This window comes from Hyla sarda, chromosome 3 (genome assembly GCF_029499605.1).
Source record: "Hyla sarda isolate aHylSar1 chromosome 3, aHylSar1.hap1, whole genome shotgun sequence".
NCBI lineage: Eukaryota > Metazoa > Chordata > Amphibia > Anura > Hylidae > Hyla > Hyla sarda.
Window position 1 is genome coordinate 256,360,670 of NC_079191.1, and position 12,012 is coordinate 256,372,681.

Here is a 12,012-nt window from a genome sequence, read left to right on the forward strand (position 1 = left end):
ATATTGAGCCCTCCCTTCTTTAATGGTATAGGGAACTAATGGGCTTGTGCAGTGGTCTCCAACCTGCGGACCTCCAGATGTTGCAAAACTACAACTCCCAGCATGCCTGGATAGCCGTTTGCTGTCCGTGCATGCTGGGATTTGCAGTTTAGCAACATCTGGAGGTCTGCAGGTTGGAGACCACTGCACTAGTGCATTAACTCTGTAATTTTTTGCCCATTGAAACCAATAGGCCCATTGTGGTCAATGGGGATCTCATGGTATGTAAAACTGTAAGATAGGCAGGAGGGTCTTGGCAGTGCAGTGGATGGGAGACCGTGCAGTGGTTCGAGTCCCGGGGTGGGATGGAGTGTTACAGTGTTGTGGTTTAACTTTTTTACTCGTGATTGACAAATGTAGGTCAATTGGCAATTAAGAAAGCCTTTGAACCCTGGGAACTAGGCTAGGTCAATTGGCAATTAACTGAGTGGGTTAATGGGGTACCAAATATGGGTATTGGGGTTAATTGAAACTGGATGTAATGTGTAAGGCTGGGTATTAATGAATGAATGGGAGGTTAAGGAACATAATGGGATATTTATCAATACCTGTGCAGAGTAAAGGTTGCCCATAGCAACCAATCAGATTGCTTCTTTAATTTTCAAAGGCCTTGTTAAAATGAAAGAAGAAATCTGATTGGTTGCTATGGGCAACTGCACCACTCTTCCTCTACACTGGTTTTGATGAATCTCCCCCATAGAGGGAGATTTATCAAAACCTGTCCAGAGGAAAAGTTTCTGAGTTGCCCATAGCAACCAATCAGATTGCTTCCTTCATTTTTCAGAGGCCTTTTCAAAAATGAAAGAAGCAATCTGATTGGTTGTTATGGGCAACTCAGAAACTTTTCCTTTGGACAGGAGATTTATCAAAACCTGTGCAAAGGAAAAGTTGTCCAGTTGCCCATAGCTACCAATCAGATCGCTTCTTTCATTTTTCAGAGGTCTTTTCAAAAATGAAAGCAGCAATCTGATTGTTACTATGGGCAACTCAGCAGCTTTTCCAGGAAAAGCTGCTGCATTGCCCATAGCAACCAATCAGATCACTTCTTTCATTTTTCACAAGGCCTCTGCAAAATGAAAGAAGCGATCTGATTGGTTGCTATGGGCAACTCAACAGCTTTTCCAGGAAAGTAAAGTTTGACCACAACACTGTAACACTCCGTCCCACCCTGGGATTCGAACCACCGCACGGTCTCCCATCCACTGTACTGCCGAGACCCTCCTCCTTATCTTACAGTTTAAGGCTGGGTTCCCATTATGTTTCCCCCCATACCGGAGCGCATATGGCAGAGGAGAGCTAAAATCTTGCGCTCCCGTATGCCTTTCTATGAGCTCCCGTATGTAATTCATTTCAATGAGCCGACCGCAGTGAAAAGTTCGGTCCTGTCGGCTCATTTTTGCCCCGACGCCTGATTCCCCCGTAACATCTTCTGCCTCCCTGCTCCTACCTCCATCTGGTCATCGGATGCCATCGGAGTGACACATCTGCAACTGACAATTTTCTACTAAAGGGTGAGTCGCTACGCTTATCTTCTTGTGATTATATTTTTCCAAGAGTACTTCCATAGCGTTTAGCACCGCCCGTGGAAACCCGGAACTTCCTGTGGAGCATACAGCAGCTGATAAGTATTGGAAGGATTAAGATTTTTAAATAGAAGTAATATGCAAATCTGTTTAACTTTCTGGCACCAGTTGATTTAAAGAAAAATGTTTTCCAGCGGAGTACCCCTTTAAGGACCAAGGGCGTACATGTATGCCCTGGTCCCGTTAACGGGGTTTAAACGGGGTTCTCACGAGTGGAGAACGGGTTAAACCCGGTGGGTCCCGGTTGCTACGGGCAGCCAGGACCCACAGCTAATGCCGGGCACCGCCGATCAGGCCGATGCCCAGCATTAACCCTTTAGAGCACTGAGAACACTGCTCAATACTATGCTATGGCATAGCATTGATCAGTGTAACCAATCAAAAGATTGCATGATTTTAAACAAAAAAAATCAAGTGTAAATAAAGTAAATATCTGAACTATTAAAATTGATGGCGTACATGTAAAAAAATATCAAAGTCCAAAATTGTGCATTTTTGGTCACTTCATATATCATAAAAAACTAATAAAAAGCAATCAAAGAGTCCATCAAAAAAAAAATGGCACCCATAAAAACTACAGACCACAGCGCAAAAATTGAGCCCTCATATAGCCCCGTCTGCAGAAAAATAAAAAAAGTTATAGTGGCCAGAAGATGACAATTTTAACCCCTTAAGGACCAAGCCCATTTTCACCTTAAATGGGCACTGTCAGATACAAAAACTTTTGATATGTTGTAAAGCATGTATAATAGGTCTTGCAATTGCTTTCATTAGAAAATTTTCAGTATTTCATACTGAAAAAAAAAAACTGTTAAACAACTGCTTATAAGGAAATTAGACATACCAAATAAATGATATATTGATTCACATATACAATATGTCTACTTTATGTTTCCATCATAAAGTTGACATGTTTTTACTTTTGGAAGACACCAGAGGGCTTCAAAGTATAGCAGCAATTTTCCAATTTTTCACAAAATTTTCTAAATTGGAATTTTTCAGGGACCAGTTCAGTTTTTAAGTGGATTTGAAGGGTCTTCATATTAGAAATACCCCATAAATGACCCCATTATAAAACTGCACCCCCCAAAGTATTCAAAATTACATTCAGAAAGTGTGTTAACTCTTTAGGTGTTTCACAAGAATAGCAGCAAGATGAAGGAGAAAATTCAAAATCTTCATTTTTTACACTCCCAATTTTTGAAATTTTACAAGGGGTAAAATGAGAAAAAGCCCTCCAAAATTTGTAACCCAATTTCTCTCGAGTAAGGAAATACCTCATATGTGTATGTAAAGTGTTCTGCGGGCGCAGTAGAGGGCTCAGAAGGGAAGGAGCGACAATGGGATTTTGGAGAGTGAGTTTTTCTGAAATGGTTTTTGGGGGGCATGTCACATTTAGGAAGCCCCTATGGTGCCAGGACAGAAAAAACAACAACATGGCATGTTATTTTGGAAACTACACCCCTCAAGGAACGTAACAAGGGATATAGTGAGCCTTAACACCCCACAGGTGTTTGACAAATTTCCCCTAAAGTTGGACATGAAAATGAAAAATTAGATTTTGGAAACTACACCCCTCACAGAATTTAATAAGGGGTACAGTGAGCATTTACACCCCACTGGCGTTTGACAGATCTTTGGAACAGTGGGCTGTGCAAAAGAAAAATCTGTCAAACACCTGTGGGGCGTAAATGCTCACTGCAGCCCTTATTACATTACATGAGGGGTGTAGTTTCCAAAATGGGGAGAAGAATAGTGGATCTCCCCTCCCCCTGCTCTGTCAGGACACAGGTCTGCACTGAAAGAAGACAGAGAAGATTTCGTGGACTACAATCTTTCGTCTCCCGCTGGAAACGAGCGCTACCTAAGCACCGCTTCTTCGTGGAACCAGGATTCCACTATTCTTCTCCTCATATCAGACGTCCAGGACCAGTTCCCGAGACGAACGGGTGCCCAGCAGCTCTTCCACCGCTACCTCCCAGGGATCTGGGGAATAAGCCTTCAACGGTGTTGTGTCTGTAACACAACACCCCCAGGTGAGCGCAGCAGTCCTTGTTTACCTGTGTATCTCCCATACATACAGAATCATGGCACATTAGTGCGCTCTCTTTTCTGTTTCCTCTTTTTTTACATATCACTGGAGTTTCCAAAATGGGGTCACATGTGGAGGGGGTCCACTGTTCTGGCACTATGGGGGCTTTGTAAACACACGTGGCCTTCAATTTCGGACACCTTATCTCTCCAAGAGCCCAATGGCACTCCTTCTGAGCATTGTAATGTGCCCGTAGAGCACTTTACATCCACATATGGGGTTTGTTCTTAACCAGAAGAAATGGGGTTACAAATTTTGGGGGCTTTTTTTCTATTCTCCCTTGTGGAAATGGAAAATGTCGGGTACCACCAGCAATTTAGTAAAAAAAAAAAACATATATTTTTTTTAATTTTCACATCAAACTTTAATGAAAATTCGTCAAACACCTGTGGGGTGTTAAGGCTCACTATACCCCTTGTTACATTCTGTGAGCAGTGTAGTTTCCAAAATGGGGTCACATGTGGGTATTTATTGTTTTGCGTTTATGTCAGAACCGCTGTAAAATCAGCCACCCCTGTGCACATCACCGATTTAGACTTCAAATGTACATGGCGCTCTCTCACCCCTGAGCCATGTTGAGCATTTTTACGTCCACATATGGGATATTTCCATACTCAGGAGAAATAGCGTTACAAATTTTGGGGGTCTTTTTTTGATTTCACTGCTTGTGAAAATTAAAAGTATGGGGCAACTCCAGCATGTTAGTGTAAACATTTTTTTTTACGCTAACATGCTGGTGTAGACACCAACTTTACCTTTTCATAAGGGGTAAAAGGAGAAAAAGCCCTACAAATTTTGTAACGCAATTCCTCCCGAGTACGGAAATACTTGCCTTGAAATACGACAGGGCTCCAAAGTGAGAGAGCACCATGCGCATTGGGGATTTGCATCCGCCACGAAAATACCCTACGGCAGTGTTTCCCAAACAGGGTGTCTCCAGCTGTTGCAAAACTCCCAGCATGCCTTGACAGTCAGTGGCTGTCCAGCAATACTGGGAGTTGTTGTTTTTCAACAGCTGGAGGCTCCGTTTTGGAAACAGTGCCGTTTTTATTTGGGCGGGGATGGGGGAACTGTGTTGGGGTGTATGTAAATGTAGTGTAGTGTTTTTAGGGTACAATCGCATGGACGGGGTTTACAGTGAGTTTCTCGCTGGGAGTTTGAGCTGCGGCGGAAAATTTGCCGCATCTCAAACTTGCAGCAGAAAACTCGCTGTAAACCCACCCGTGTGAATGTACCCTGTACATTCACATGGGGGAGGCAAACCTTCAGCTGTTGCAAAACTACAACTCCCAGCATGCACTGACAGGGAGTTGCTGGGAGTTGTAGTTATGCAACAGCTGGAGGTACATTGGTTGCGAAACACTGAGAGTTTGTTACTTAACTCAGTGTTTCGCAACCAGTGTGCCTCCAGCTGTTGCAAAACTAGAAATCCCAGCATGTACAGGCTCTCAATGCATACTGTGAATTTTATTTTTTGGCACACTGGTTGCAAAACACTGAGTTAGGACACAGACTCTGTTTCACAACCAATGTGTCTCCAGTTGTTGCAAAACTGCAACAATCAGCATGCATTGACAGTTGAAGGGCATGCTGAGAGTTGTAGTTTTGCAACAGCTGGATGCCCACTGCTACAACTCCCAGCATGCCCTTTGGTAGTCTGTGCATGCTGGGAGTTGTAGTTATACAACAGCTAGATGCACACTTTTTCATAGAACAAATGTGCCTCCAGCTGTTACATAACTACAACCCCCAGCATGCACAGATTACCAAAAGGAATGCTGGGAGTTCTAATTGGAACTCCAGCTGTTGCAAAACTACAACTCCCAGCATGCCCTTTGGCTGTGCATGCTGAGAGTCATTGCTAAGCAACAGCAGGAGGTGAACAGCCCTCACCTCCTGCTGCCACCGCTCCTGCTGCTCCTGTCGCCGCCGCCGCACCAGAGGGGACCCCCGCCGGACCAGGGAGAGGTAAGAAACCCCCGCTGGCCCCGATCGCCGTTATGATCGCCAGCCCGATCACCGCACAGCAGGGTCGTGATTGGTCAGTCGTTCAGATCTATCAATCATGTGATCATGAGGTGGAACCCGTGCCCTCACTGGGTAAGGGTCAATGGAGCTGTCTCGGACCTACATAAATTGGGTATCCTTATAACCGTATGGACCTACAGAATAAAGATTAGGTGTAATTTTCACTGAAAATTGTATTATTTAAATCATACTGACACACAGTACATCGTCTAAAAATAATGCCAGGAAAAGCCGAAAGCATATGAGCCATCAGAGAGGTTTCCCCTTGGATAACTCCATTAAGTTCATCCTCCTAGTGTCAGAAAGCAGAGATCTGGGGTGCTCATCTACAGTACAGACCAAAAGTATGGAAACACCTTCTCATTCAAAGAGTTTTCTTTATTTTCATGACTATGAAAATTGTAGATTCACACTGAAGGCATAAAAACTATGAATGAACACGTGAAATTATAGAAATAACAAAAAAGTGTGAAACAACTGAAAATATTCTAGGTGGAAAGTGTCCCCAAGTGCAGTTACAAAAACCATCAAGAGCTACAAAGAAACTGGCTCACATGCGGACCGCCCCAGTAAAGAAAGACCAAGAGTCACCTCTGCTGCGGAGGATAAGTTCATCCGAGTCACCAGCCTCAGAAATCGCAGGTTAACAGCAGCTCAGATTTGAGACCAGGTCAATGCCACACACAGTTCTAGCAGCAGACACATCTCTAGAACAACTGTTTAGAGGAGACTGTGTGAATCAGGCCTTCATGGTAGAATATCTGCTAGGAAACCACTGCTAAGGACAGGCAACAAGCAGAAGAGACTTGTTTGGACTTGAATGGACATTAGACCAGTGGAAATCTTTGCTTTGGTCTGATGAGTCCAAATTTGAGATCTTTGGTTCCAACCACCGTGTCTTTGTGCGACACAGAAAAGGTGAACGGATGGACTCTACATTCCTGGTTCCCACCGTGAAGCATGGAGGAGGAGGTGTGATGGTGTGGGGGTGCTTTGCTGGTGACACTGTTGGGGATTTATTCAAAATTGAAGGCATACTGAACCAGCATGGCTACCACAGCATCTTGCAGTGGCATGCTATTCCAGCCTGTTTGCGTTTTTAGTTGGACCATCATTTATTTTTCAACAGGACAATGACCCCAAACACACCTCCAGGCTGTGTAAGGGCTATTTGACCAAGAAGGAGAGTGATGGAGTGCTGCGCCAGATGACCTGGCCTCCACAGTCACCAGAGCTGAACCCAATGAAGGCAAAAGTGCCAACAAGTGCTAAGCATCTCTGGGAACTCCTTCAAGATTGTTGGAAGACCATTTCAGGTGACTACCTTTTGAAGCTCATCAAGAGAATGCCAATAGTGTGCAAAGCAGTAATCAAAGCAAAAGGTGGCTACTTTGAAGAACCTAGAATATGACATATTTTCAGTTGTTTCACACTTTTTTGTTATGTATATAATTCCACATGTGTTAGTTCATAGTTTTGACGCCTTCAGTGTTAATCTACAATTTTCATAGTCATGAAAACAAAGAAAACTCTTTGAATGAGAAGGTGTGTCCAAACTTTTGGTCTGTACTGTATGTGGTCATACCAATACCATGTATTAGGAATCACTTTGACCTGGACCCCCCAAAGTAGTTTAAGTTCACACGTGTGCAACAGAATCTACACTTGTGACCCCATATAACAATATTGTCAATTTGAAAGGAGAATGTCTGACACTAGGTATGCATAAAACACTTGCTTTATTATTGGCTTGGCAAGGAGTCACAACACAACGCAGGAACGTTTGACACGTTTCGCACCGTCAGGTGCTTAATCGTAGACTAAATTCCTGAATACAACATGCAGTTAAAATAACCAGGTATATGGTCACATGACTTGTTACGTCATAACATAAAAACCTTGTGAAAGCACAGGGAAAACCAGACATGGATATTTAAGCAATACATTTTGGAACCAGGAACATGAGGTCTCTTCACACTTCAGGTCTGAATTACGGCTTATATGCACAAGCGTTGTTACAGGAGAAGGGGCATTAAATTGTGATATGTCTGTTGGTGGGAGATAGTAAAAAATTACCTAACAATTACATGTTACTAAAAATAACCTTAGTGGATATCCTCCCGATCCACTAAGTGCGTCTAACTAGAAAATAGTAAAGACGCACATATAAATATATGGTAAATGCTATAGTTAATTGCTAATATTGTATTATGCAAAGCCTGATCCACCTACTTTATATGCATATATGTCTAATCAGACCGTAGTTATATACAAGACTAAAAGTAAAAATGTATCAAAAGGTATGCTTTTCTATATTCTAGTGTATATTCTACAGATTGCTCACCGATAGTAACCACACTATGGACATGTCATAATGAGATCAAGCCTCCTGTTCATACCTCATGGGTGCCTGATGTCTAATAAAAACATCCAATATCCTCTGATCCCCAATTTAACTCTCTCTACACCAGACACTCGCAAGGAATCCATATTACCTAAGTGTACATCCCTAAAGTGGCGGGACAACATGGAAGTGCCAACTTGGTTACCCCTAGTGTCAGAGATGTGTCTCCTGATACGTGTTTTCAAGGTGTTGGAGGTGCAACCTACATACTGCATATCGCACTGTATCCAGGTTGCTACATAAACCAACATATTGGTATTCCAATTTAAGTAATCACGTATAGGGTAAACTTTTTTGGTAGAGCATGAGATGATTTCTTTTGGGAGAGTCATATTGTCACGATTCGGCAGGCTGGAGGTGGATCCTCTGTGTCAGAGAGGGATTGGCGTGGACCGTGTCGGTGGACCGGTTCTAAGTAGCTACTGGTTTTCACCAGAGCCCGCCGCAAAGCGGGATGGTCTTGCAGCGGCGGTAGCAACCAGGTCGTATCCACCGGCAACAGCTCAACCTCTCTGACTGCTGAGATAGGCATGGTACAAGGGATAAGGCAAGAGCAAAGTCGGACGTAGCAGAAGGTCAGGGCAGACAGCAAGGATCGTAGTCAGGGGCAACGGCAGGAGGTCTGGAACACAGGCTAGGAACACTCAAGGAAAGGCTTTCTCTGGCACAAGGGCAACAAGATCCGGCCAGGGAGTGCAGGGGAAGTGAGGTATAAATAGGGAGTGCACAGGTGGAACTAATCAGGGAGATTGGGCCAGGCACCATCATTGGTGCACTGGCCCTTTAAATTGCAGAGACCCGGCGCGCGCGCGCCCTAAGGAGCGGGGCCGCGCGCACAGGGACAACACAGACGGGGAACGGGTCAGGTACGGGGACCGAGATGTGCATCGCGAGCGGGCGCGTCCCGCATCGCGAATCGCATCCCGGCTGGGAGCAATATCGCAGCGCACCCGGTCAGCAGGTCTGACCGGAGCGCTGCGAATAAAAGAACGCTGCGAGCGCTTCGGGGGGGAGCAGGGACCCGGAGCGCTCGGCGTAACAGTACCCCCCCCCCCTTGGGTCTCCCCCTCTTCTTGGAGCCTGAGAACCTGAGGATAAGACTTTTGTCCAGGATGTTGTCCTCAGGTTCCCAAGATCTCTCCTCTGGGCACTTAACTACAAAGGGTCCAAGATAACGTGGTCCCAGATTAAAACTGGGGACACGGAAGCGGATATACTTGGTGGAGAGCAACACAAAAACAGGAGGAGTTCTTCTTTTTTCTTCGGCAAGCTTCTTCACCCGGGATGAGGCTAGTATGAGGGATTTTAGAGTCTTTTTCCAGACGGTGGCGAAGCCCCGGGAAACCTCATCAACAGCGGGCACACAAGAAGGCGTGGGAGTGGGGAGGGAGGGAAGAGGGTAAAGCTTGGCACGGGGCAGAGTGTTAACAGGACGGGGGCTGTGAGGAGGAGACACAGCATAGTCCAGATAGGCCTTGGGGAGACCAGGTAAAGGAGGAGACACAGAGATTTGACTGACGGGATTGGGAGCAGACGTGAGGCATTTTCTGTGGCAAGAAGCACCCCAGCTCTTGATCTCCCCGGTGGTCCAGACAAGGGTAGAGGAGTGGCGTTGGAGCCATGGCAGACCGAGGAGGACTTCAGAGGAGCATTTGGGCAAAACAAAAAGTTCAATTTTTTCGAGATACAGTTCCATGCTCAAGAGCAGAGGTTCTGTGCGGTAACGCACAGTGCGGTATAGACGTAAATCTTTCTTTCTGCGGCGAGTCCTCTCTTCAGGGGTCAGGCGAGACCGATCCACTTGCATAGCCTCCTCGGCGGGAGGCACAGGGGTGGATTGCAAAGGATACTGTGAGAGAGGTGCCTCGAGCGGTGTGTCACATGGCAGGGCCTTCCCAGGCAGGAGACCACGGCAGAGTCTAGAGTCCCCATCAAATTTGTCCGGCATGGACAAGCGGGGGTTAGGAGCGGCCGGTCGCTGCGGAGGAGTTGCAGGAGCCGGCGGAGGAGATGGTTGTTGCTGTTGCAGCTGCTGTGTCTGTGACTGAAGTTGCTGTATCTGCGGCAGCAGCTGCTGTATCTGTGACTGAAGTTGCTGTGTCACGGTGGTCAAGTATGACAGCTGGTGATTTCGTTGGGTGATCATTAGGGATTGCTGGGCGATCACTGTGACAGCGGCACCTCAGCGGAATCCATGGCCGGATCTACTGTCACGATTCGGCAGGCTGGAGGTGGATCCTCTGTGTCAGAGAGGGATTGGCGTGGACCGTGTCGGTGGACCGGTTCTAAGTAGCTACTGGTTTTCACCAGAGCCCGCCGCAAAGCGGGATGGTCTTGCAGCGGCGGTAGCAACCAGGTCGTATCCACCGGCAACGGCTCAACCTCTCTGACTGCTGAGATAGGCATGGTACAAGGGATAAGGCAAGAGCAAGGTCGGACGTAGCAGAAGGTCAGGGCAGGCAGCAAGGATCGTAGTCAGGGGCAACGGCAGGAGGTCTGGAACACAGGCTAGGAACACTCAAGGAAAGGCTTTCTCTGGCACAAGGGCAACAAGATCCGGCCAGGGAGTGCAGGGGAAGTGAGGTATAAATAGGGAGTGCACAGGTGGAACTAATCAGGGAGATTGGGCCAGGCACCATCATTGGTGCACTGGCCCTTTAAATTGCAGAGACCCGGCGCGCGCGCGCCCTAAGGAGCGGGGACAACACAGGGACAACACAGACGGGGAACGGGTCAGGTACGGGGACCGAGATATGCATCGCGAGCGGGCGCGTCCCGCATCGCGAATCGCATCCCGGCTGGGAGCAATATTGCAGCGCACCCGGTCAGCAGGTCTGACCGGAGCGCTGCGAATAAAAGAACGCTGCGAGCGCTTCGGGGGGGAGCGGGGACCCGGAGCGCTCGGCGTAACACATATATTTACAAGTGATGCATTTGGTATGGCCACACCCCCTGTTCCCAGTTACACTGATCCAATCTTTATGTTCTTTGGTTTTGTGTTTATTTTTTATTTTGTGTGCACTATTAAATAAACTAGGGGACAGAAGTGAACGCAAAGAGGGAACTCTTTTTGAAACTGAAAGAATCCCAATTTTTACCACCTCCTTTAGGATGGGGTCAGTTTCTAACACTGGGGTATATTGTTTGATAATATTTTTAATCTGATCAAATTGGGCAATGTGTGGTGTAACAAAAACTATTTTTCTCTGTTTATTATTTTGGTGTCTCTGTATACGTCTGTGAGATAGAAAAAATCTTATATCCTATTCTATCAGATCTACCTTACTATGTGCCCTGGCCAGACAGTCCTCCGATTACCCCCTTTGTCTGAGTCTACCAGAGAGGTCCCCAATCTTTTTGTTGAGATGTAATGCATCCAAACAATTTCTTTTGGTCCTGCACATCTCTCCAAAGGGTATGTTCCGGACCACATGTCTCTGATAGCATGAAGATGACATCAGAACTGCATTTGTAGCTGTCTCTTTCCTGTAAGGGATGACCACTATTTCTGATCCTTTATTGGATAAGGAAATATCTAAAAAATTAATAGATTTATGACTGAAGTGTGCAGTATATCTGAGATTAAGATCATTATTGTCAATTGATACTAGGCATATCCATAAGGAATCATTTATCAGTCTTCTATCTATAATTTAATAATACATTCCACTCTCTTTCTTTATTTTATTTCTGGCAAATATTCAATGGTGAGTAGTATTCTGCTGAGAAGGAGCCAAGTTCCTTTATGAATTTTGATATATTTCATCTGGTGGCAAAAAGCAATGATGGCTGCTTATGATATCTGGCAGCAGTCACAGTGTACATACTTATTCTGCAAGCATCCTCATCCTATGTGTTGTAGATCT